Source organism: Vitis vinifera, chromosome 16 (assembly GCF_030704535.1).
Source record: "Vitis vinifera cultivar Pinot Noir 40024 chromosome 16, ASM3070453v1".
Classification (NCBI taxonomy): domain Eukaryota; kingdom Viridiplantae; phylum Streptophyta; class Magnoliopsida; order Vitales; family Vitaceae; genus Vitis; species Vitis vinifera.
Genome location: NC_081820.1, coordinates 4,276,729 through 4,299,783, shown reverse-complemented (window position 1 = coordinate 4,299,783; position 23,055 = coordinate 4,276,729).

Below are 23,055 nucleotides of genomic sequence, written 5' to 3'. Positions count from 1 at the left end.
CCAAGAGTAATATTGTTCTAAATATCTTAAGAATTGGATGATTTCATGTTTTCAATTAAAACCTTGTGTTAAATGATTTTTAAACTTGTGTTAAAAGGTTTTAAGTTGAAAAAGTTTGGGTATTGAGCCAAAAAATGGCTCAACCGGTTCATCCGGTCAACCGGTTGTACTCGTCCGGTTGAGGGAGGTCAAAAAGTTTCTCTCTCTCCCAGTGGCCTTCTCTTTCTGGTCAAGGTTGAACCTCAACCAGTTGAGGTCCATTCAAGGTCCGATTGAGCAACCGATTGAGGTCCGGTTGAGGCCCAACGGTCACCTGCCAAGCATTTAATGCTAACGGTTAGTCAACCGGTCGACCCCTAGCTTGACCGATCGAACTCCAAACGGCTAGTTTGGCTTTTCTCTTCTATAAAAAGACTCCAAACTTCATTATTTAAAGAGCTTAACCTTCCCAAATCTTTCTTGATTATATTTGAGCCTTGGAAGAGTATTTTTTAGTGCACCATTATTTCAAAACTTGCATATCTTTAGTGCACCATTCAATCCTAGCTTTTCTTGTATCATTTGAGCTTAAAGTTCTTGTGCTAGGATTTTTGAGAGATCATTTTATTTGTAAACCTTTGAAATGAAGTTTCTCAAGTGTGGGGTATCACTTGAGGGGTTGTTCAAGAGAGGGATATCTCTTGAGAAGTGTAAAGGGTGCTTGGAGCCAAAAGTCCAAGAGGGTGAATTGGAACCATAATCCAATTGTATTGCTTGAAGGCTTGGTTTGGAAGCCTTGGATTAGTGGAACCTCAAGCTCGAGATTGAAGTTAGAGGAGAGTGGATGTATGTCAGGTTGCACCGAACCACTATAAACTCTTGTGTTTGTTTTCTCTCTTCCTTACTTTTTAATTTATATGCAATTGTCTTTATATTGCTTATTATATACTTGCATATAATTGTCTCTTCATTCACATAGTTTAAATTTGCGAAAAGAGACCATCACCCTATTCACCCTCCCCCCTTCTAAGGTGATTACCATAGGTTGGATTAGCCTCATATTCCTAACAATTGGTATCAGAGCAAGGCTTCTTATTTAAGACTTAACCGTCTAAGAAGTAATGGCTAATCCATCAAGCTCATCCCACATTGAAAGTTTTTCAACCACTCGACCTCCACTTTTTACGGGAACCGATTATCCCTATTGGAAAACCAAAATGACTTGGTTTCTCCAATCTATTAATCTTGATTAATGGGATGTTATTGAAGATGGACCCCACATTCCTTCAAAATTAGAAAATGGAGTGATGGTTCCAAAACCTAAGCATGAATGGGATGAACTTAATAGAAAGAAAGTTCAATTAAATGTCAAAGTCGTTTTTGTCTTACATTGTGCTATTGATAGAAATGAATTTAATCTTATTTGGCATTGTAAGTCGGCTAAAGAAATTTGGAGACTATTAGAAAACACTTATGAGGTAAACAACCAAGTTAAAGAGTCTAGAATCAGTATCCTTGTGCATGATTATGAATTATTTTCTATAAAAGATTTTGAATCTATTGTTGAGATATTTTCTAGGTTCCTTGTGATTGTGAATGAACTTGAAGCCTTGGGAAAGACCTACACCGAAGTAGAGAAAGTCATGAAGATCTTAAGGTCTCTACCAAAGAAATGGGAAACAAAAGTGACGGCTATTGAAGAAGCAAAGGATCTCACCAAGCTTTCATTTGAAGAACTCATTGGGTCACTCATGACTTATGAGATAGAATTGTACAATCATCAAAGAGTTGAAGAAAATGAGAAAATTATAGCCTTTATGGCTTCAATAAATGATGATGAAGAGGAAGAGAGTGAAAGTGAAGACTCCATGGAAGAAGAATGCATAAATGAGGATGCCAACATGTGCTTTATGACTTTGGAAGAACATCAAGATGAGGTAAACTCCAACTCTAACCATTTTGAATTTCAAGATGCACTTCAAGAATTATATTTTGATCTTGAAAAACTTGTTTTCAAAAATATTTCTCTCAAGAAAAAGAATTCTTGTCTTCAAAATGAGCTCAATGAGCATAATGAAAATTTTGAAAATATTGAGAAGGCAAAAATCTCTTTTGAAAAGGAAAATGAGGAGTTAAAAATTCTCAAATGGCCAAAAGACTTTTGATATAATCAAAAATGCATTTTTGATAAAAAGAAGCTAGCCTATAAGCTTTTCAAAAATCAATTTTTTTTTAAAAATGAAGCCTCTAGTTTTTCACCTTCAACTATTTGTAATCTTTGTGAAAAATGAGGTCACATTAGTGATATTTGTCCCCTAAGAAAATCCCCTCATGTTTTTCAAAACTCTAAATTATTTTGGATTCCAAATGGAAGAAAGACTAACCCTCTAGGACCCAAAATGATATGGGTACCAAAGGTAAATTTGTTTTGTAGGGATCCATGCAAGAAAGAGGATATGCTTACCTTGGAAAGAATGCATTGATGATATTGGTAATGGTATCCCTTCTAAAGCTTAATTTGCAATATCATTTTGCTAACACTTGATATATTTTTTGTTAATAATATAACATTAGGTATCACTTTGATAAAATTGGTATATTTGTTAAACCAAGGTGTGGATTAAAAAGAATACTTTTTTATACCATTGGTAAAACTAAATGATCATATCCTTGTATGCCCTAAAAGTGTTATTCAATGCATGTTATATATCTTTTTAAATGCATATGATTCTCCTATATATATATATATATATATATATTTCCAAATCATGCTTTAAATTGGGAATGCTCTAAAGATGAGCAATATTTTATTTGGAAAACTATTCTCAAATGAAAAATGGGGAGATTCATTTTCATGAGAAATCATATCATGCTTATTGATTAATTTTTAAACTTTTGATAACATGTGATTCCCCTTTTTAAACTTTATTGAAACTTTTTGTTGATGACAAAAAGGGGGAGAAGAAATGGTAGATTGCTAACTTGGGAAGAAGTGGCAATCATTTTAGCTCTCCTATTCATATTGATGCTATGTGCTTTATTGGTTATATTTGTATGCATCATATTTAATAATAATGTCTTGCCAAATTGCTAAATTGCTCTTTATGCTATTTATGTTTGATTATATCTTTTTTAGCATCCTTAATATACTCCTTGAAATTTCTAAACTTGAATATTATTTAAATTCAAAGGAGCATATATTGAGGGGGAGCTTTTTTAGCAACCTTGGTTTTTGTCATCATAAAAAAGGGGGAGATTGTGAAACCAATGTTTGGTTAATCTTGATTTTGATGATAACAAAACAAGGTTTAGAACTAATGATCATATTTCAAGTGTGATTAGGCAAGACGATTTCCAAAGTGGCAATCACAAAGACAAATCAAGTCAAGGAGAAATCATGAAGAAGAAGACCACCTCAAAGAGAAGAGTTTTTCAAGACCAAAGCTTCATAAGATCTCTTTGTAAGGTTGTTGGTGCACTATGACTTTTATGCACTTCATTCTTTATTTATGCACCAAAATTATCCAAGAGTAATATTGTTCTAAATATCTTAAGAATTGGGTGATTTCATGTTTTCAATTAAAACCTTGTGTTAAATGATTTTCAAACTTGTGTTAAAAGGTTTTAAGTTGAAAAAGGTTGGGTGTTGAGCCAAAAAATGGCTCAACCGGTTCATCCGGTCGACCGGTTGTGCTCGTCCGGTCGAGGACCGGTTGAGGGAGGCCAAAAAGTCTCTCTCTCCCAGTGGCCTTTTCTTCCCGGTCAAGGTTGAACCTCAACCGGTTGAGGTCCAGTCAAGGTCCGGTTAAGCAACCGGTTGAGGTCCAGTTGAGCAACCGGTTGAGGTCCGGTTGAGCAACCGGTTGAGGTCCGGTTGTGGCCCAACGGTCACCTGCCAAGCATTTAATGCTAACAGTTAGTCAACCGATCGACCCCTAGCTCAACCGATCGAACTCAAAACGGCTAGTTTGGCTTTTCTCTTCTATAAAAAGGCTTCAAACTTCATTGTTTAAAGAGTTTAACCTTCCCAAATCTTTCTTGATTATATTTGAGCATTGAAAGAGTATTTTTGAGTGCACCATTATTTTAAAACTTGCATATCTTTAGTGTACCATTCAATCCTAACTTTTCTTGTATCATTTGAGCTTAAAGTTCTTGTGCTAGGATTTTTGAGAGATCATTTTATTTGTAAACCTTTGAAAGGAAGTTTTTTAAGTGTGGGGTATCACTTGAGGGGTTGTTCAAGAGAGGGATATCTCTTGAGAAGTGTAAAGGGTGCTTGGAGCCAAAAGTCCAAGAGGGTGAATTGGAACCATAATCCAATTGTATTGCTTGAAGGCTTGGTTTGGAAGCCTTGGATTAGTGGAACCTCAAGCTCGGGATTGAAACTAGAGGAGAGTGAATGTAGGCCAGGTTGCGTCGAACCACTATAAACTCTTGTGTTTGCTTTCTCTCTTCCCTACTCTTTAATTTATATGCAATTGTCTTTATATTGCTTATTATATACTTGCATATAATTGTCTCTCCATTCACATAGTTTAAATTTGCGAAAAGAGACCATCACCCTATTCACCCCCCCTCCCCCCTTTAAGGTGATTACCATAGGTTGGATTAGCCTCATATTCCTAACAAGTACATACATAGAAAATGACCAAAGTGGATGTGGATGCGTACCTGGGAAATGATCCATAATGCACTATCAAGAAATGAGGTTAGTGCACAAATAATGGACATAAAATATATCTCACATGCCACTAAATCGAGTACAGAGTCATCACGTGTCACAATTCAATCAAATAGATTTTCAAAGGAAACATCCAATGATGTAGGGTCCCCATCAAAGCCCAATTTATCTTTTATGGATTGGTCTCACAAGTTTTATTATTTCGGAATTGTGAAAATTCATTATTACTTATATGAAATTAAGAGAACTAGAAGATTATTTGAAAACCAAAGTGGAATTAAAATTGTTTGAGAGAAAACTAGATTTTTTGAAATTTATTTGAAAATTGGAGTCTCGAATATTATTTGAAAATTGGAAATTCGCAAATTAAATTTAAGAATTGGGATTTCGGAAATTAAATTTGAAAGAAATTGGAACTTTGAAAATTATTTGAGAATTTGGAATTTTAAAAAATTAAATTATGAAAATTGGGACTTTGGAAATTAAATTTGAAAGAAATTATAATCGGAAATTATTTGAGAAGTAGAAACTATGAAAGTTAAATTATATAAATTGGGATCTTGGAAATCATTCGAAGGTGGAATTGTTAAGAATAAATAAATAAAATGATGATGATGATAATAATAATAATAATAATGATAATGACGATGATGATAATAAATAAATAAATATGAAAATTAGAATTTTGGAAATTAGAAATTAAGTTCGGAAATTAGAAAATTGGAGTTTCAGAAATTAATAACTAAGTTTGGAAATTAGGATTTTGAAAAATTATTTAAAGATGGAATTTTAAAAATAAACAAATAAATAAAATAATAAAAATAACAAAAATAATAATGATTAAATGAATAAATGTGAAAATTGGAATTTTGGAAATTAGAAATTAAATTTGGAAATCATAATTTTAAAAAAAATGTTCAAGGATGGAAGTTTTAATAAATAAATAAGTAAATAAACGGAATAATAAGAATAGCAAAAATAATAATTAAATAAATGAACGTGAATATTGGAAATTTTTAAATTGGAAATTAAATTCGAAAATCAGAATTTTGAAAAATTGTTTAAGGATGGAATTTTAAAAAAATAAATAAATAAATAAGATAATAATAATAATAATAATAACAAAAATAATAGTGATTAAATAAATAAATATGGAAATTGGAATTCCGGAAATTAGAAATTGAATTTGGAAATCGAGATTTTGAATAATTACTTAAACATGGAATTTTTTTAAAAAATAAATTTGAAAATAATCAAAGTTTGGAAAGTCAAGGTTATAAAAATAAATTTTTTTTTTCATCAAAAGTTGAAGAAAACTAAGAAAATAATAAAGTAAAAAAAAAAAAAAAAACAAAGACATGGCGGCATCATCACGTGTACATGTACAGTAGCTTTACAAATCCATTTTTATATTACAATAATGCCAGACTATCCCATTTTCCAATGCACATTTCTCACAAATTCACACCACAAACTCTTGCATGTACCTACCATAACCACACCAAACCCATTTTTCAATATTATAACACATATTTCACTTTTTCACCCACTTCAAACACCACCACCACCACAAACGCTCAAAGCAGCAAAACCTGGATTACTATATATATAAAAAAAAAAATTCTTCCCTCTCACTCTGTCTTCTGTTATAAACCCCAGAACAAGAAAAAAAAAAACAGCCATGCATACTTTGAGCCTTTGCAGGGAGGACCTTAAAGAGCCCGAACTATTCCGGAAAACATAGACTTGAACTTTGCATGATACTTGATACCCAAAGCAATGCATTTAAAACCTATGGTGGAGGAGATAGGAGCTTGATGGTCCGTGGAAGGGTGATGAGTTTGAAGGTTAGGATATGGTGATTTGCAAGATGAGGACTCGTGGTGGAATGAAAACTGGAGGTATGGATATGGAAATGGGTGTGATGAATGAGAGTGGGTATGAAGGGTATTGGTCATGTATGCATGGTTCCATGCATGCGTCTAGGAGAGGGATAGGGAAGGGAGTATACCAGGGAATGTATGGAAACCTGAGCAAGGGGGGTGTTGAGGGAAAATGGGTTTGAAGGTAAAGTTAATGGAATGGACATTGGGAATATGACAAGAGAATGGGTTTAGTGGAAGCTTTAGGAGAAGTACTAAGGAGTCACATGCATGAACTGCATGCACATGGGATGGATAGGGAATGGATGAGTGAAAACCAGAAACAGAGGATGCAGGAAAATAGAGCATGCACAAAAGGAAGTGAGGCTATTAAGTCTAGCTCTCTTTCGTGAAGAACAACGAGATCTGGAAGGTAGTGGGAAGTTTTGAGTGGTTTTAACACATGAACAATGGCATGACCATCAAGCATCTCATTACAAATGAAACAGGGACCAAGCAAACATAAATGAATAATAGGCTCAACACATCCAAACATCAAAATAAACAAAATAAACATTCCAATATCAACAAGGAGTATGACATGACCGTGAAAAATGGAAAGCTTAAAGTGTGAGTTAGTTAAACCTGAATGATCTCCTTTGTGCAAATGTCACTGGGTCCTCAACGAGCCGCAAACTCCTTCCTTTTAAAAAAATCCCCCCAAAAACCTTTTTTTTTTCAAAACGTCTCATCTCTTGGCAGTTTTCTCCTCTAATATTTTCTCATTTTCTCTCCAAGCTACCTCCTAGAAATCCTTACCCCCCCCGCCCTACCAAAGGAAGCCTCCTTTGTAGATAACTCGAAAATGCACTACTCCCCTGTTTCTATCTTCCCCCCTGCCACAACCTACTTCACTGTGCCTTATTCAAAAGGCATGTCATCCTCTCCAACCACCACCATGGGCAAGTTGTTGATGGCTCACCACACGTCCCGTCCTGCTCGTTTGTCTCCAGAAAGATATCTCTCTCCCCCCTCCCCCCCACTTCAAAAAAATGAAAAAAAAACAACTCTCTCGAGTGGTCCCAAAATAAAAGAAAAACTATTGGTTTTTGAAGGGGTCTACACTATTGTCTTTGAAAATGTTTTTAGAAAAATTACATATTTAAAGTAATTAATTAATTTTTATTACATTAATTAGTTAGAACTAATATAATTATACCTATTAATTTTTTTAAATTATCTAATAAACAATCACAAATTATTATTTGTCATGGTGGTGAGTATGACCTAATTAAATAAGATGTATTTGATAAGATTTTTTCTAAAAATTTCAAGAAATAAAGAAAAACAAACTATTAATTCTATTGAAATACAATTCCTTAAGTATAATATTTCCTGAACTTTTAAAAGACTAAAATAATAATCTTATTTAGATGAGATTTTTAACCTCCACAATTAAAAAAATAACTAAATGTTAAATGTTAAAAAATCTTTTTCATCTAATAAATATACACTATACATCCAACTCGGGTAAACAAACAAGACATTCGGTGTTATTCTTAAATTTCATAAATTAGAATTTATGTATACAAATTTTATTATGCCACATGTATTTTTTTTTCTTTTAAAATGAAAATAAAATTTAGACTATAAAAAGTTTATATATAAATCCAATATATTTAGTAAATATTAATATTTATAATACACAAAACAAAACCTTCTCTAATTTCTTAATATACAAAATACAATCATATCAGGGGGCAAATATTTTTGGTTCACTGTTATAAAAAGAAAACAACAGGAAGATGGACCAATATTTTGGAATTTTTTTTTCTGTCTACACTTCACGTCATATAAATATCTTGGAAAAAAAGCCTTTATAAAAAAAAGAATAAATATAACGAAAAAAAATATAAATAAAAAGGTAAGAAGATAAATATTAGAAGTTGTGGTAGAAAAGTGGTTTATTTATGTATTTTTAAATAATTTACATAATAATTTTTAAAAATAATAAATTATTTAATCTTTTATTAAATAAACAGTCTATTATTTGACATGATTTTTTGAAAATTGAAAAAAAACTATTTTTTAATTATTTTCCTTGTTTTAAAATAATAAAAAAATACTTTTGAAAATCAAAACAAAAGTTGAATCTTCTTTTCAAAAAAAAAAAAATCATACAAAACTAATATATATATATATATTATATAATATCCTAATTTTAATTTGAATAATAATTGTAATGTGAAAATTGTTGGGACGTCATTTGTTTTTGTCCGAGCAGAGCCGTGGAGTTTATTTTTGGCTCTGGTGCCAAAGCGACCTAGAGTGGCCTCCCCAGGATTCGAACTCGGGTGGCGACAAGGCTCTTACCCCTTATGTTTGCCCTCCTAATACCATCTGACCCTAGAGTGGCCTCCCCAGGATTCGAACTCGAGTGGCGACAAGGCTCTTACCCCTTATGTTTGCCCTCCTGGTACCATCTGAGCTCAGATGGTACCAGGAGGGCAAACATAAGGGGTAAGAGCCTTGTTGCCACCCGAGTTCGAATCTTGGGGAGGCCACTCTGGGTTGCTTTGGCACCAGAGCCAAAAATAAACTTTGCGGCTCTGCCCGGACAAAAACAAATGACGTCCCAACATAAACGTCGACCTTTTTTTGCTCTGGTCTGTGGGATGCTCGGGTCCGAAGACCTCACGTTGCCCGCACAGAGTGCAGAGTCTTATGGGGCCATTTGTTTATTTGGCCCTTGGAGGGTGACCTCCCCAGGATTCGAACTCAAGACTTAGTCTTTGTGGTTGCCCTCCTAGCTGTCCGGCCCATTCCGGCTGTGACGCCCCTGACTGGCACAGTTCGGTGGTACAGTTGGGCACCAGAGCAAAAAAAGGCCGACGCTTATGTTAGGACGTCATTTGTTTTATATCCGGGCAGGGCCGCGGAGTTTTTATTTTTGGCTCTGGTGCCAAAGCGACCCAGAGTGGCCCAGATGGTACCAGGAGGGCAAACATAAGGGGTAAGAGCCTTGTCACCATCCGAGTTCGAATCCTGGGGAGGCCACTCTGGATCGCTTTGGCACCAGAGCCAAAAATAAAAACTCCACGGCCCTGCCTAGATATAAAACAAATGACGTCCCAACAAAAATGGGTAAATATATTTGTTATAAAATAATATATATTCAAACACAACCATAAAATATATAAAAATAATTTTCTTACAATTTTTATCAAATCAATAAAAACATTATTTGTTAGCGTTCACGTGCCTTGCATATGGACCAAGCCTAGTATGCTATAAAAACCAAAATGAAAATTTTGTTATAACTTTTTTACCTTCTTTATCCTCATTTTGTTTAAATATTTACCAAATTACCATTGATCTCTCACTATACCAAACCAACAAAGATGACATATATGTAATTTAATTGAGAACCAAGTACAACATTTTTCTCTATTACCTGGAAAAGAGATGTTCCACATAACAACGTGTGAATCCCATTTACCCATTTTTCACTGCACAAGGGTCATGCACAATACTACGTGTACAAACTCTTAAAGATGTTTCTTTTAAATGAAAATTTTAAACTATGTATAGTATGATAGTTTTTTTTAAAAATTGAAAATAAAAAATTATTATAAACTATATATACAGGATATTATTGTTCAGTTATTTCTTCTCCTTTTTTCATTCTCATTCTTGTTGTTATTTAACATTGAAATGGAAATAAATAATTGAAACACAAAAATGGAATCACAAAATTCATGGTTTTTTAAGGATAAATAAGAATAAAAAGAAAATATTCATTCTCATTGATCATTTTCATGTACCAAAATATGTCCAAGAGTGATCTAGATCTATCATAAGTTTTCACCTCCATCAATCATCCCATCTAAAATTTAGGAGTAGTATTTGGTTTTAAAACTTTTTCTAGCTTTAAGAAAAAAAATAGTTTTTATTTTCTAAAAAAAGATGTTTAATTAAGCATTGTCTCTTGAGGGGTAAGCCTCATTAGGTCTCCCCCATTTTTATTTTTTATGTTATTTTCAAATTAAAATAGTCTAGTAAAATATTTTCATATACCTATCATTAATCAAATAAATTATTTTAATATAAAAATATATTCGCTTAATCTATAATTCAATAAATTAAATTAAATATTTAGATGGTATTTTTAAGATAATATTTGATATAATATTTTATTCATATTTATAATAATTGTATTATTTTTATATCGTGAATCCATGATGTCTTTTTGTAGACTCCTTTTGTGGGGGGAGCCCAGGAGAGAGTTTTTTTTTTTTCTTCTTGGCATTTGTTGTTGATTTCTGGATGGGTTATGCTCTGTCCCTCATGGTCGGTTGTTCCTCTTTTGCTTATGTGTATGTCTGAAGATTGATTTAATTCCGTTTTACCTTCTCTGGGACATTTTCAAAGAAAAGAGACTTTCTGACTTACTCTTCTACAAGCCCACTAACTAAGAGAGGAAACATAGTTCTTAATGTTTCTTTTATTTCTCTCCTTCCATTGCTCTGTTTTTGCTGCTATTCTCTCTGTTTTTCTTGTTTGGTTTTTCCTGAATATGAAGCCAAAAAGGGGAATGAGTCTATGGGATATCGCCACGCAACTCAACCCTCACCAGTCACCATTCTCCCTTTACTGTATCTTCTTCTCAATCCCCCCATTTCGCCCGCTTTCTACTCTATAGATCAAAACTATGACTATGGCAAATTATAGAAACAGACGCTGTGTTGAAAGCCTACCTCTATGGCTGAAGCTATTACCGGCGGCGCTACTACTATCCATGACCTACCGGATGTGATTCTGTTGAGCAGATTGGCGAGCGTGACCGACACCAAGGCAAGGAACGCCGCGGCGCTGGTCGGCTAGAAATGGCTGGTGTCGGAGAGGGGCACGCAGACCTCCCTCACCCTCTATGGCAACGTTGTTCACAGCAATCTGTATAGGATCCCGACTTATTTTCAAGTCGTGACTCACCTTGACTTCTAACTCATCTTCTTCGCCATGCCTTTCCGATGGTGACTCCGCTCACTGTCCATGCTCGCACTCTAGCCACTCTCCAACTCCTGGCTCCCCAATGGCCCAATCTCACCCACAACAGCCACTTCGTCCATCAAATAGTCGCTCCCGGAAATGGAGCCTGTCACTCGTCGTCGTTGATGTTTTAAATTGGATACAATGGAGAAAAGAAACACTCTCAAACACTCTCTTGATAAAATAAAACTCTCAAAGTTACAAAATAAGAACAAGAAGAAGAAGAACACAAGAAAGGCTCAAACAAGTTCTTGGAACTTTGTCCAAAGACTCTATTTCCTCCCACCACTAGAAATCTTTAGGGAACTAATGGAAATAGTCTTGGGATTGATCAAGCCTTTTCACTTTTCTGCATAAGATTTCAAAAAGAAGAAAAGTCATATATAACACTCTTAGGGTTGAAAAATGGTTACAAGGATGAGAAAAAACTCATTGTCTTCCTCAATCTCTTCATCTTTGTAACATTCAAAAATTAAATCATATGTTTAATTCACACATTAAACATGATTTAATCTCAAATGTGTAACTCTCTTACACTTAACCTCTTAAGTTTTATAAAGTTACAAAGATGAGAAGACTAATTGTCTTCCTTAACCTTTCAAGTTTTGTAACATTTCAAAACTTAATCATGTGTTTAATTCACACATTAAAAGTGTAACCCTTCTTACACTTTATTTTCAAAAGTTATTTTTCAAAAGTGTAACTCTTCTTACACTTTATTTTTAACCAACAATATATATATATATATATATATATATATATATAACAGTCGTCGCCGCCTTTCTCTTCATCAAGATCTCCGTCCAGCGCCGAAGACGACGGTGAGGCTAGCAACGCCGACCATGGCAGCAGCAGTGCGAGCGCCAACAGAAGCAGCAGCCCCCCACTTCTATTCCTTCATACCATCATGGCCATCATCAACATGAAGGCCCTATTCCCCACCGCCGGCTTGCTATCCGTTGGCCACCCTTTTGTTTTTTAAAAATAAGGTGGCAGCACCCCTAGATCTTCATGGTGGATGTTTGGCTGGTGGGCTTTGTTGGTGGGCTCCCAAAGCCCAAGTTGTATGTTTAGACTAGTTCTTATGGGCTTTAAGCCCCATCCTCCAAGTTTGGGCCAAGTATACGACCCTCTCAAGTCCTTTTTCTAATGTTACAAATATGTTTTTCCTATGAAGATTTTAAAATCAGCTATACAAAATATCATTTTCGAAATAACTTCCTAAAATTTAATTTTAAATTCGGTTTGTAAAATTTTGATTCTTGAAAATTCAATCCCAAAAATTCCCCTATGCAATTTCACTCGTTTAAATATCATGATTGTTAATTATTATTATTTCATATGTATCGATTTATCATCTTTTAAAAATCTCATTCATTAAATTCTAATCCTTCAAAAATTCCATGTTTTAATTTAAATTTTCAATTCCAAAAATTCCACAATTCGTTTAAATTTCATTTTCATCAACTAGAACTATCCTCCTATATTTATCTTTTTAAATTCTAATCCTTCAAAAATCTCATGCCTTAATTTAATTTTTTAATAATTCGTATAAATCTTATTTTCATCAATTAGAATTATAATCCCTTTTTTATCTAGTTATTTAAAGTCTAATCCTTAAAAAATTCCAGGTTTTAATTTAATCTTTCAATCCTAAAAATTCTACAATTCATCTAAATCTTATTTTCATCAATTAGAATTATCCTCCCATATTTACCTATTTATTTAAAGTCTAATCCTTCGAAAATCTCATGCCTTAATTTAATTTTTCAATAATTCGTTTAAATCTTATTTTCATCAATTAGGATTATAATCCCGTTTTTATCTAGTTATTTAAATTCTAATCCTTCAAAAATTTCATGTTTTAATTTAAATTTTCAATTCTAAAAGTTCCACAATTCGTTTAAACCTCGTTTTCGTCAACTAGAATTATCCTCCTATATTTATCTATTTAAATTCTGATCCTTCAAAAATCACATGTCTTCATTTAATTTTTCAAACCTAAAAATTCCACAATTCGTTTAAATCTCGTTTTCATCAACTAGAATTATCCTCCTATATTTATCTATTTAAAGTCTAATCTTTTGAAATTTCCATGTTTTAATTTAATTTTACAATTCTAAAAATTCCACAATCCGTTTAAATTTTATCTTCATCAATTAGAATTATCCTCCCCTATTTATTTAAAGTCTAATCCTTCGAAAATCCCATGCTTTAATTTAATTTTTCAATAATTCGTTTAAATCTTATTTTCATAAATTAGAATTATAATCCCATTTTTATCTAGTTATTTAGAGTCTAATCCTTCGAAAATCCAATGCCCTAACTTAATTTTTCAATCCTAAAAATTCCTTTATTCGTCTAAATGTTATTTTTGTCAATTAGAAACTCTATATTTGTTTATCTCTAAAAAAGAAAAAAAAAATCTCAATCATTGAACTTAATCTTCAACCCTAAAAATTCCACTATTCCTTTTTATTCGTTTAAATGTTATTTTCTTTAAGCAGAATTATCATCCTATATTTATTTATTTATTCAAAGTCCAATTCTTCAAAAATCTGACTTCCTAATTTAATTTTTAATCTCACAAATCTCATTATTCATTTTCATCCGTCCAAATATCATTTTGATTAATTAGTAACATTATTCTATATTTATCTATTTGTTTCTTTTAAGAATCTCAATCTTTCAAAATTTAATTTTTAATCTCACAAATCTCACTATTCACTTTTATCCGTCCAAATATCGTTTTCGATTAATTAGTAATGTTATTTTATATCTATCTATTTGTTTCTTCTAAAAATCTCAATCTTTCAAAATTTAATTTTTAATCTCACAAATCTCACTATTCACTTTTATCCGTCCAAAATATCGTTTTCGATTAATTAGTAACATTAATTTATATCTATATATTTGTTTCTTCTAAAAATCTCAATCTTTCAACTTAATTTTTAATCTCACAAATCTCACTATTCACCTTTATCCGTCCAAATATCGTTTTTGATTAATTGGTAACATTATTCTATATTTATTTGTTTGTTTCTTTTAAAAATCTCAATATTTCAAATTAAATTTTTAATCTCACAAATCTCACTATTCACTTTCATCTGTTCCAATATCGTTTTGATTAATTAGTAGCATTATTCCATACTTACCTATTTATTTCTCTTAAAAATCTCATTCATTAAAGTCTAATTCTTCAAAATTCTGATTTCTAAATTTAGCTATCTGAAATTCCAATTGTTCTATCTCCGAACTTAATTTTCAGTTTCTCATGCTCCAATTCCCATATTTATCCCGCTACTTATTATTATCATTATCACTCTTATTTTATTCATTATTTCTATAAATTCTACCTTAGAATGATTTCTGAGATTTCCAATTTTTATAATTCAATTTTCATAATTTATACTTCTTAAATAATTTTCAATTCTGATTTATTTCAAAATTTAATTCCCAAAGTCCTAAATTTCGTAACTTAATTTTTCTTTAAAAAAAAAATCCCGAACTCTCAAATAATTTTCAAGGTCCCAATCTCTTTCAAATTTAATTTCTAAAAATATCATTCTTACATTTAATTTCTAATAATCTCTAAGACTCCAATTTTCAAATAAACTTCAAAAATCCAGTTTTCCTTCGAATAATTTTAATTGCTGTTTGGAGATGCATGTGATATGTTTCGTGCTCTGTATTGTGCACTGACCCCATTTTTATGATAGCGCATTACTCGTTCGTGGCCCAAGTACGCATCCACTCCTATTCTGGTCATTCTCTATTGTATGTTTTGATTCCCATATACGCTTAATCGATTTGAGTACCCATTGATTTTCCTATTGATTGTCACGTCAGCTTCATTTTATTAGTAGAGACTCGAATTTCAGGACTTAGAGGGGTGCTACAGTCTTTACCGAACCTTCCTGATAAGTAACCTGACCCTCGAGCCTGATCCTGTTTTTCGTAAATTACCTTTTCCAAAACAAGGAGTCACACTTAGGGTTTTCTTTCTTATTTTGTTTACCCTTTTAAAATAAAACAAAAATAAGTAGCGACTCCAAGTCATTTTTCTTAATCAATAAAATCATTTTTCAAAATAAAAATCAAGCTCGCCATCGAGTGGGAAACGCATGAGCCAAAATGTAGAGTCCACACTTTTATATGATTTCTTAACCAAATTTGGAAAACTTCAAGATGGTTATTTCACTTTTTCCACTTTTTGAATTAATTTTTCTAGAAAATAAAAATAGAAAAACAATTTTCAAACATGTTTTCAACCCATTTCTAGTAGTGGTTTCTCACCATCTTGAATATGGTGTTCAACGCCTATTAGATAGTTGACATTTAATTAACTAATAGTTGGTCATTACCAAACTGTTATACATGCTACTATTTAGTTGTAACCACTCATCCAACATGTCATCTTGTTATAGAATTGGTTATTACTCTTGTATAAATAGCTCATCTGTTCATAGCTTAAACAATTAATGAGAGATCACTTGCAGACTTCTTTTCTTGATTCAATTGTTGTTGTCATCATGGTACCAAAGCCGAAACTTCTAATTGTTCACACCTTTCCGCCATAGCTACTTAAGCTTCAAGCCCTAACCAAGTATTTCAAATTGTTTTTAATCATACATTTTCTATCAAATTAGATTTCTCAGACCATCTTTTATGGTGACAACAAGTTCTAACAACTGTACGAGGTCATTATTTGTAGTGCTTTCTTGATTCCTCTCTTTCACCTCCATTGATGTATAATTTTCAAGGAGATGCAGATAAAGGAATATTGAATCCAGAGTTTCTTGCTTGGGAATAGTAGGATCAACTATTGGTGTCTTTGCTTCTTGGATCAATGACTAAAAGTTTGCTCACTTAAATGGTTGGAGTTGACTCTATATCAAAAATCTAATCAAAGGTTCAAGTCTTTTTTGCATCACAAACCAAAGCTAAGATCTCTTAGTTCAAAACTAAATTACAAAATACTAAGAAAAATGATTTGTCTATGAATGATTATTTGCTAAAAATCAAGCAATCAGGTTAATAAGTTATTTTGTTAAGCCTGTTGATCATATAGAGGCAATCTTCAATGGTCTTCCACCATATTATGAGTTAGTTCTACTAGTTGTAACTTCAAGACCTGAGGCTCAATCTGTAGAACAGATGGAAGCTTTACTATTAGCTCAAGAAACTTGAATTGAAAAACGAATTAAGGAAGGTGATCAAGATTTTTCTACTAATTTGGCACACAAGAAGCAAGTTCGACATTGTGGCTATCATTTAAATTCTTCAAACTCCTTTTGTCAAGGTTCTAAGAGAGGTAATTCTTTCAGTCTTTATCGAGGAAGAGGTTATTTTGGTCATGGTTTAGGTTGTAGCTCTTTTGGTACCCATGGTCAAGGACAAACAAGTAGGAGAAATGTCAATAAACCACAATGTCAACTATATGGTAAGTTTGGTCATGTTGTCTTTTACTACTAGTATGGATTTGATGAGAATTTCACCCCACAAATAAATCAATCTCAACCTTCATCTGGTTCTAATCAAGCTCATATGACTCATATGCTCTCGTATTCTACTTCTTCATTTGATCAAAGTTGGTATCCAGATTCTAGTGCTACAAACCGTCTTACACCAAATCTGAATAACTTAACTGAACATACAACTTGTATCGATATATATTGTGTGCAATGGGCAATGGTCAAGGTATTACCATTCAAAACATCGGCGAGTCCTTTTTTTCGAGTCCTTTTCATTCAAAACTCTTATCTCTCAAATCTTTGCTTCATGTTCCCATGATAAAAAAGAATTTACTAAGTGTTTCCAAATTTGCAAAAACAATAATGTCTATTTTGAATTCTTTCTTAACTCTTGCTTTGTTAAAGATCAGGTCATTCAAGTCATTCTCATGAAAGAAACTCTTAAAAATGGCTTATATGCTTTTGATCTAGCTTTCATTGATCTCAACTCCTCACAAAATTCACATCATACTTCATGTATTGTACTAAGTGCCAATTTAGCTTTTGTTTCTTTATGTGTGGCATGATAGGCTTGGACATCCAATCTACAAATTGTAAAATTTGTACTGAATAAGTGTAATGTAATTGATATTAATAAAACTAGTCCTTCCTTTTACTCATATTGTTGCTTAGGAAAGAATCATAATTTCCTATTTCCTTTTTCTAATACTTTATACACTACACCCTTGTAGCTTATCCACACTGATTTCTAAGGCCTTGTCTCCACCACATTTTCAAATGGCAACTCGTATTACATTCACTTTATAAATGCATATTCTCATTATACTTGCCTTTGTTTGCTTCAATGAAAATCTAATGCCTTTACCACTTTTCTTCAATTCAAAAAGATGGTTGAACCCCAACTTAACAATTAAATTAAGTTTGTACAATCTAACGGGGGTAAGGAATATAGAACTTTTATCGACTTTCTTCAATCCAATGGCATTATTCATTGTATTTCTTGTTCTAGTGCTCACCAATAGAATGGTTTAGCTAAAAGGAAACATCAAACCATTGTTGAACATGGTCTTTCCTTATTAACCACAACTTCTCTTCCTTTAAAACTTTGGGATGAAGCTCTTCACACCAGTGTTTTTCTGTCTAATCGACTTCCTACATCAGTTTTAAAGGGTAAAACACCTTTGGAAATCTTGTTTCATCAATGACCAAATTACTTATCTTTCAAGGTCTTTGGTTGTAGATGTTTTCCTAATATTAGATACTTAAACACTCATAAATAGGCTTACAAATCAATGACAACCTTTTCTAGGATGCCTTTTACAAATGTATTTTACCAAACAGAAAGATTTTAATATCTTGGGATATAATCTTAGATGAAGATACTTTCCCTTTTGCAAAGTCATCATATCTTTCAAACTCCTCTTCTCTACCTATGTCTCAGTTTTCACCTTCTACATTATCTTATTTACTTCATAACCATTCTTCATTGTTTCCTTTAAGTTTATCACCAATAGAATCTACCCCATCCCCATAATCACATCAATTTATTCTTTTTTCCCATGATCCTACTTATGTTAACAATAGTCTCCAATTGCCTTCAATGTCTTCCACTTCTTTAGTTTATACTTGATCCATATCTAGTATTTACAAACCTAAAGTCTACATTGCTTAGAAAGAACCTTCAACAGTTGAAGAAGCTCTTCAACATGAGCATTGGAAAGCAGTTGAGGAGTACATGACTCTCTTAAGGAATGCAACTTGGTCCTTAAAATCACTTTTAGCTAACAAAAAGGCTATCCCTTCAAAAATACAAAGCACGATTAGTAACTAAAGGTTTCCATCAACTTGTTGACTTTGATTTTTCATAAACCTTCAATCCTGTTGTGAAGCCTACCACCATCAAAGTTGTTCTCACTCTAAGTTTGTCTAAGGGATGGAATGTCAGACAATTGGACATCGATAATGTCTTTCTTAATGGTACCTTTCAAAAAGAGGTTTACATGGTTCAACCCCTACAATTTGAAGATCCTAAGTGCCTAGAAAATGTGTAAACTACACAAGGCCCTATATGGTTTGAAGCAGGCTCCTAGAGCCTAGTTTGACAAACTTTAGTCTACATTGGTTCTCTTTGGCTTTCAATCTTCTAAAGTTAATCAATCTCTCTTCATTAGAATTATAGTAGCTCATTCTACATTTGTTTTAATCTATGTAGACACTATATTAGTCACTAGTAGTGACTCTCAATTCATCATTGATCTTGTTACAAAGTTGCACAAAGAGTTTGCCTTTAAAGATCTTGGTCTAATCAATTACTTCTTAGGTCTTCAAGTCACTCACACTTCAAATAGGTTACATTTGTCACAAATGAAATATATTAGAAATATGTTGGTTCGAGCTAAAATGCAATTTGTTGAAGGATTTTCCTCTCCAATGAATAGTGGTAAAACTTTGACAACTTTTGGAAGTGATGTTGTAGTCGATCCTCAACTTTATAGAAGTATTGTTAGAGCCTTACAATATGTGACCATTACTAGACCCAAAATTAGCTCTCTATTAATTGAGTATGCCAATATATGTAAAAAAAAAAAAAAAAAAAAAAAAACCCTTAGAAAGCTCATTGGAAGGTAGTTAAAAGAATTCTTCATTACTTGGCTAGTTTAGTTGACCATGTGCTTCATTTAAAGGAAATAAGTTTTTAAATCTAGTGATGCAAATTGGGCAATTGATCATAATGATCGAAGATCAACAACATGTTATTGTGTATATCTAGGTTAAAATCTCATATCCTGGCATTCAAAGAAACAATCAACAATCTCAATGTCCACCAATGAAGTTGATTATTGCGTAATCTTGCTAATCTCACTACAAAAATCACTTGCCTTCAATCCTTGCTCACTGAACTTCATATTCCTCTACGCAAAATGCCAATACTATGGTGTGACAATTTGAGTACTATGATGTTTGCAAATCCAATACAACATGCTTAAACAAAGCATATTAAGTTAGATTTATATTTTGTTAAAGAGAAAGTCATTTGAAAGCTCATAGAAGTAAAACATGTGCCTTTCATGGATCAAGTTGCTGACATATTCACCAAGGCCATTCGAAGTTCCAAGTTTGTTGATCTCAAAACCAAACTCAAAGTAGAATCATTAACTACCTTGAGTTTGAGGGGGGTTGTAAGATAGTTAATAGTTAGTTAACTAATAGTTGGTTGTTTCTAGATTATTATACAAGCTGCTACTCAATTGTAACCACTCAACCAACATGTCATCTTGTTATAGAATTGGCTATTACCCTTATATAAATAGTTCATTTGTTCATAGCCTAAACAATTAATGAGAGATCACTTACAGACTTCTTTTCTTAATTCAATTGTTGTTATTATCAATGCCAAAGGAAATTATTCCAATAACAATGCCTATGATTGTGAAGATATTTAATGTAATAACAATGAATTATTTCTTGTAGTAATCTAAATAATGTTACTAAGTATAGATATTTATACCTATTCAACTTTCCTTTGTTAGCTTCTATAGTTGCTATTTTTTATTGATTAATGTAAGCCTATAGACATTTATACTTATTCATCAATGAAAGATTAATACTTCCTCAAACAATTCTATATATTTTATTTTCATATAGTATGAAAGCATAAATCTGCAACCTAGAAACCATATTTTCTTCTTCCTCAAACAAAGGAAGAACTTCAACTCAATATTCAATTAGTCTTCTAGTCTAATTTTAGTCAAGTTAAGCAGTATAAGGTTTCTCTTACGATGATATCATATTCTTCCCTTAGTTCACATCCAAGCATGCTTCATCATCCCCTAATTGATAATAAATTGACTAAAGAAATTGAGGACAACAAAGGAAACAATGATGTCAACATGTTATACATGCCATGGATCAACAACAAAGCCTTTTTCTCTTCATGACTTTCATGGATCAACAACAACGCCTTTTTTTTCTTCTTGACTTCTTAGAACCATGAAAGTAAAAGTTTTGAGTGTGATTTTTAATGTAAAAACAATATTTGGTTTACAATCACAATAAATAAATAAATAAATAAAATAAAAAAATGAAGGCTTCTGAAAACATGTTGATGTCTATAAAAAAATTAAAATTACAAATTACAAATTACAAATTATTTAAAAAATAAAAAAGGAAAAAAAGTCATTGGCCCTTGGTGGTGTTTGAAAGATTTCAAATCGGTTCATCTTAATCTTATTGTCATCAAGAAGCTTTGAAAAGTTAACAAGGTTGATTGCTTTTGCAATCAATGAATGGATTTTTGTTATATTTGTTTTTAAGTGTTAATCAAAATCCTTTAAGCTAGTGTTTGTTTTTTTAACTTAATGTTAAGTAGAACTTAAAACTAAATAATGTTTAATAGTGTTAAGTATTAGGTTATTTATTTTTATAATATTTTATTTATATTAAACATTAAAAAGTAAAGAAAAATCAACATGTTATTTTTTTCATCTAAAAAAAGTCAAATATTTTTATTTTTTTTCTATTCAAAAAAAATTTATAATAAGTCATGAAAAAAAATAAATTAATTAAAATCTGACTGTAAATTACTTTCAATAAAAAGTTAAAACAATTTTGAAAAAGAATATATTTTCGCAAGATTTTTCAAAAAAAAAAAAAAAAGCAATTGTAGGTTGAATCGGATGAGAAACCGGTCAACCTCCAACTCAACCGATCGAGCTCCGGGTCGACCCCCAACTCAACCGATCGAGGCTTGGGTCAACCCCCAGCTCAACCGATCGAGGGTGCAAAAAACTTTTTCTTTCTTCCAGAATGGTTGTTCAACTGGTCAAGGTTGAACCTCAACTGGTTGAGGTCCAACGGTCACCTACCAAACATTAAATGCTAACGGCTAGTCAACCGGTCGACCCCTAATTCGACTAATCGAACCCCCAACGGCTAGTTTGGTTTTTTTTTCTTCTATAAAAAGGCTTCAATCTTCATTGTTTCAAGAGTTTAACCTTCCCAAACCTTTCTTTAATATATTTGAGCCTTGGAAGAGAGTTTTTGAGTGCACCATTGTTCTAAAACTTGCATATCTTTAGTGCATCATTCAATCCTAGTTTTCTTGTATCATTTGAGCTTAAAGTTTTTGTATTAAGATTTTGTGAGATCATTTATTTGTAAATCTTTGAGAGGAAGTTTCTCAAGTGTGGGGTATCACTTGAGGGGTTGTTCAAGAATGGGATATCTCTTGAGAAGTGTAAAGGGTGTTTGGAGCCAAAAGTCGAAGAGGGTGAATTGGAACCATAATCCAATTGTATTGCTTGAAGGCTTGGTTTGGAAGCCTTGAATTAGTAGAACCTCAAGCTTGGGATTGAAGCTAGAGGAGAGTGGATGTAGACCGGGTTGCGCCGAACTACTATAAAATCTTGTATTTGCATTCTCTCTTCCTTACTCTTTTAATTTATATGTAATTGTCTTTATATTGTTTATTATATACTTGCATATAATTGTCTCTTACATTCACATAGTTTAAATTAGCAAAAAGAGACCATCACCCTATTCACCCCTCCCCCCCTCTAGGGTGATTACTATAGGTTGGATTAGCCTATTTTTTCTAACAATTGGTATCAGAGCTAGGCTTCTTATTTAGGACTTAACCGTCTAAGAAGTAATGGCTAATCCATCAAGTTCATTTCACATTGAAAGTTTTTCAACCACCTGACCTCTACTTTTCACGGGAACCGATTATCTCTATTGGAAAACTAAAATGACTTGGTTTTTCCAATCTACTAATCTTGATTTATGGGATGTCATTGAAGATGGTCCCCACATTCCTTCAAAATTAGAAAATGGAGTGATGGTTCCAAAACCTAAGCATGAATGAGATGAACTTGATAGAAAGAAAGTTCAATTAAATGTCAAAGCCGTTTTTTTCTTACATTGTGTTATTGATAGAAATGAATTTAATCGTATTTGGCAATGTAAGTCGGCTAAAGAAATTTGGAGACTATTAGAAATCACTCATGAA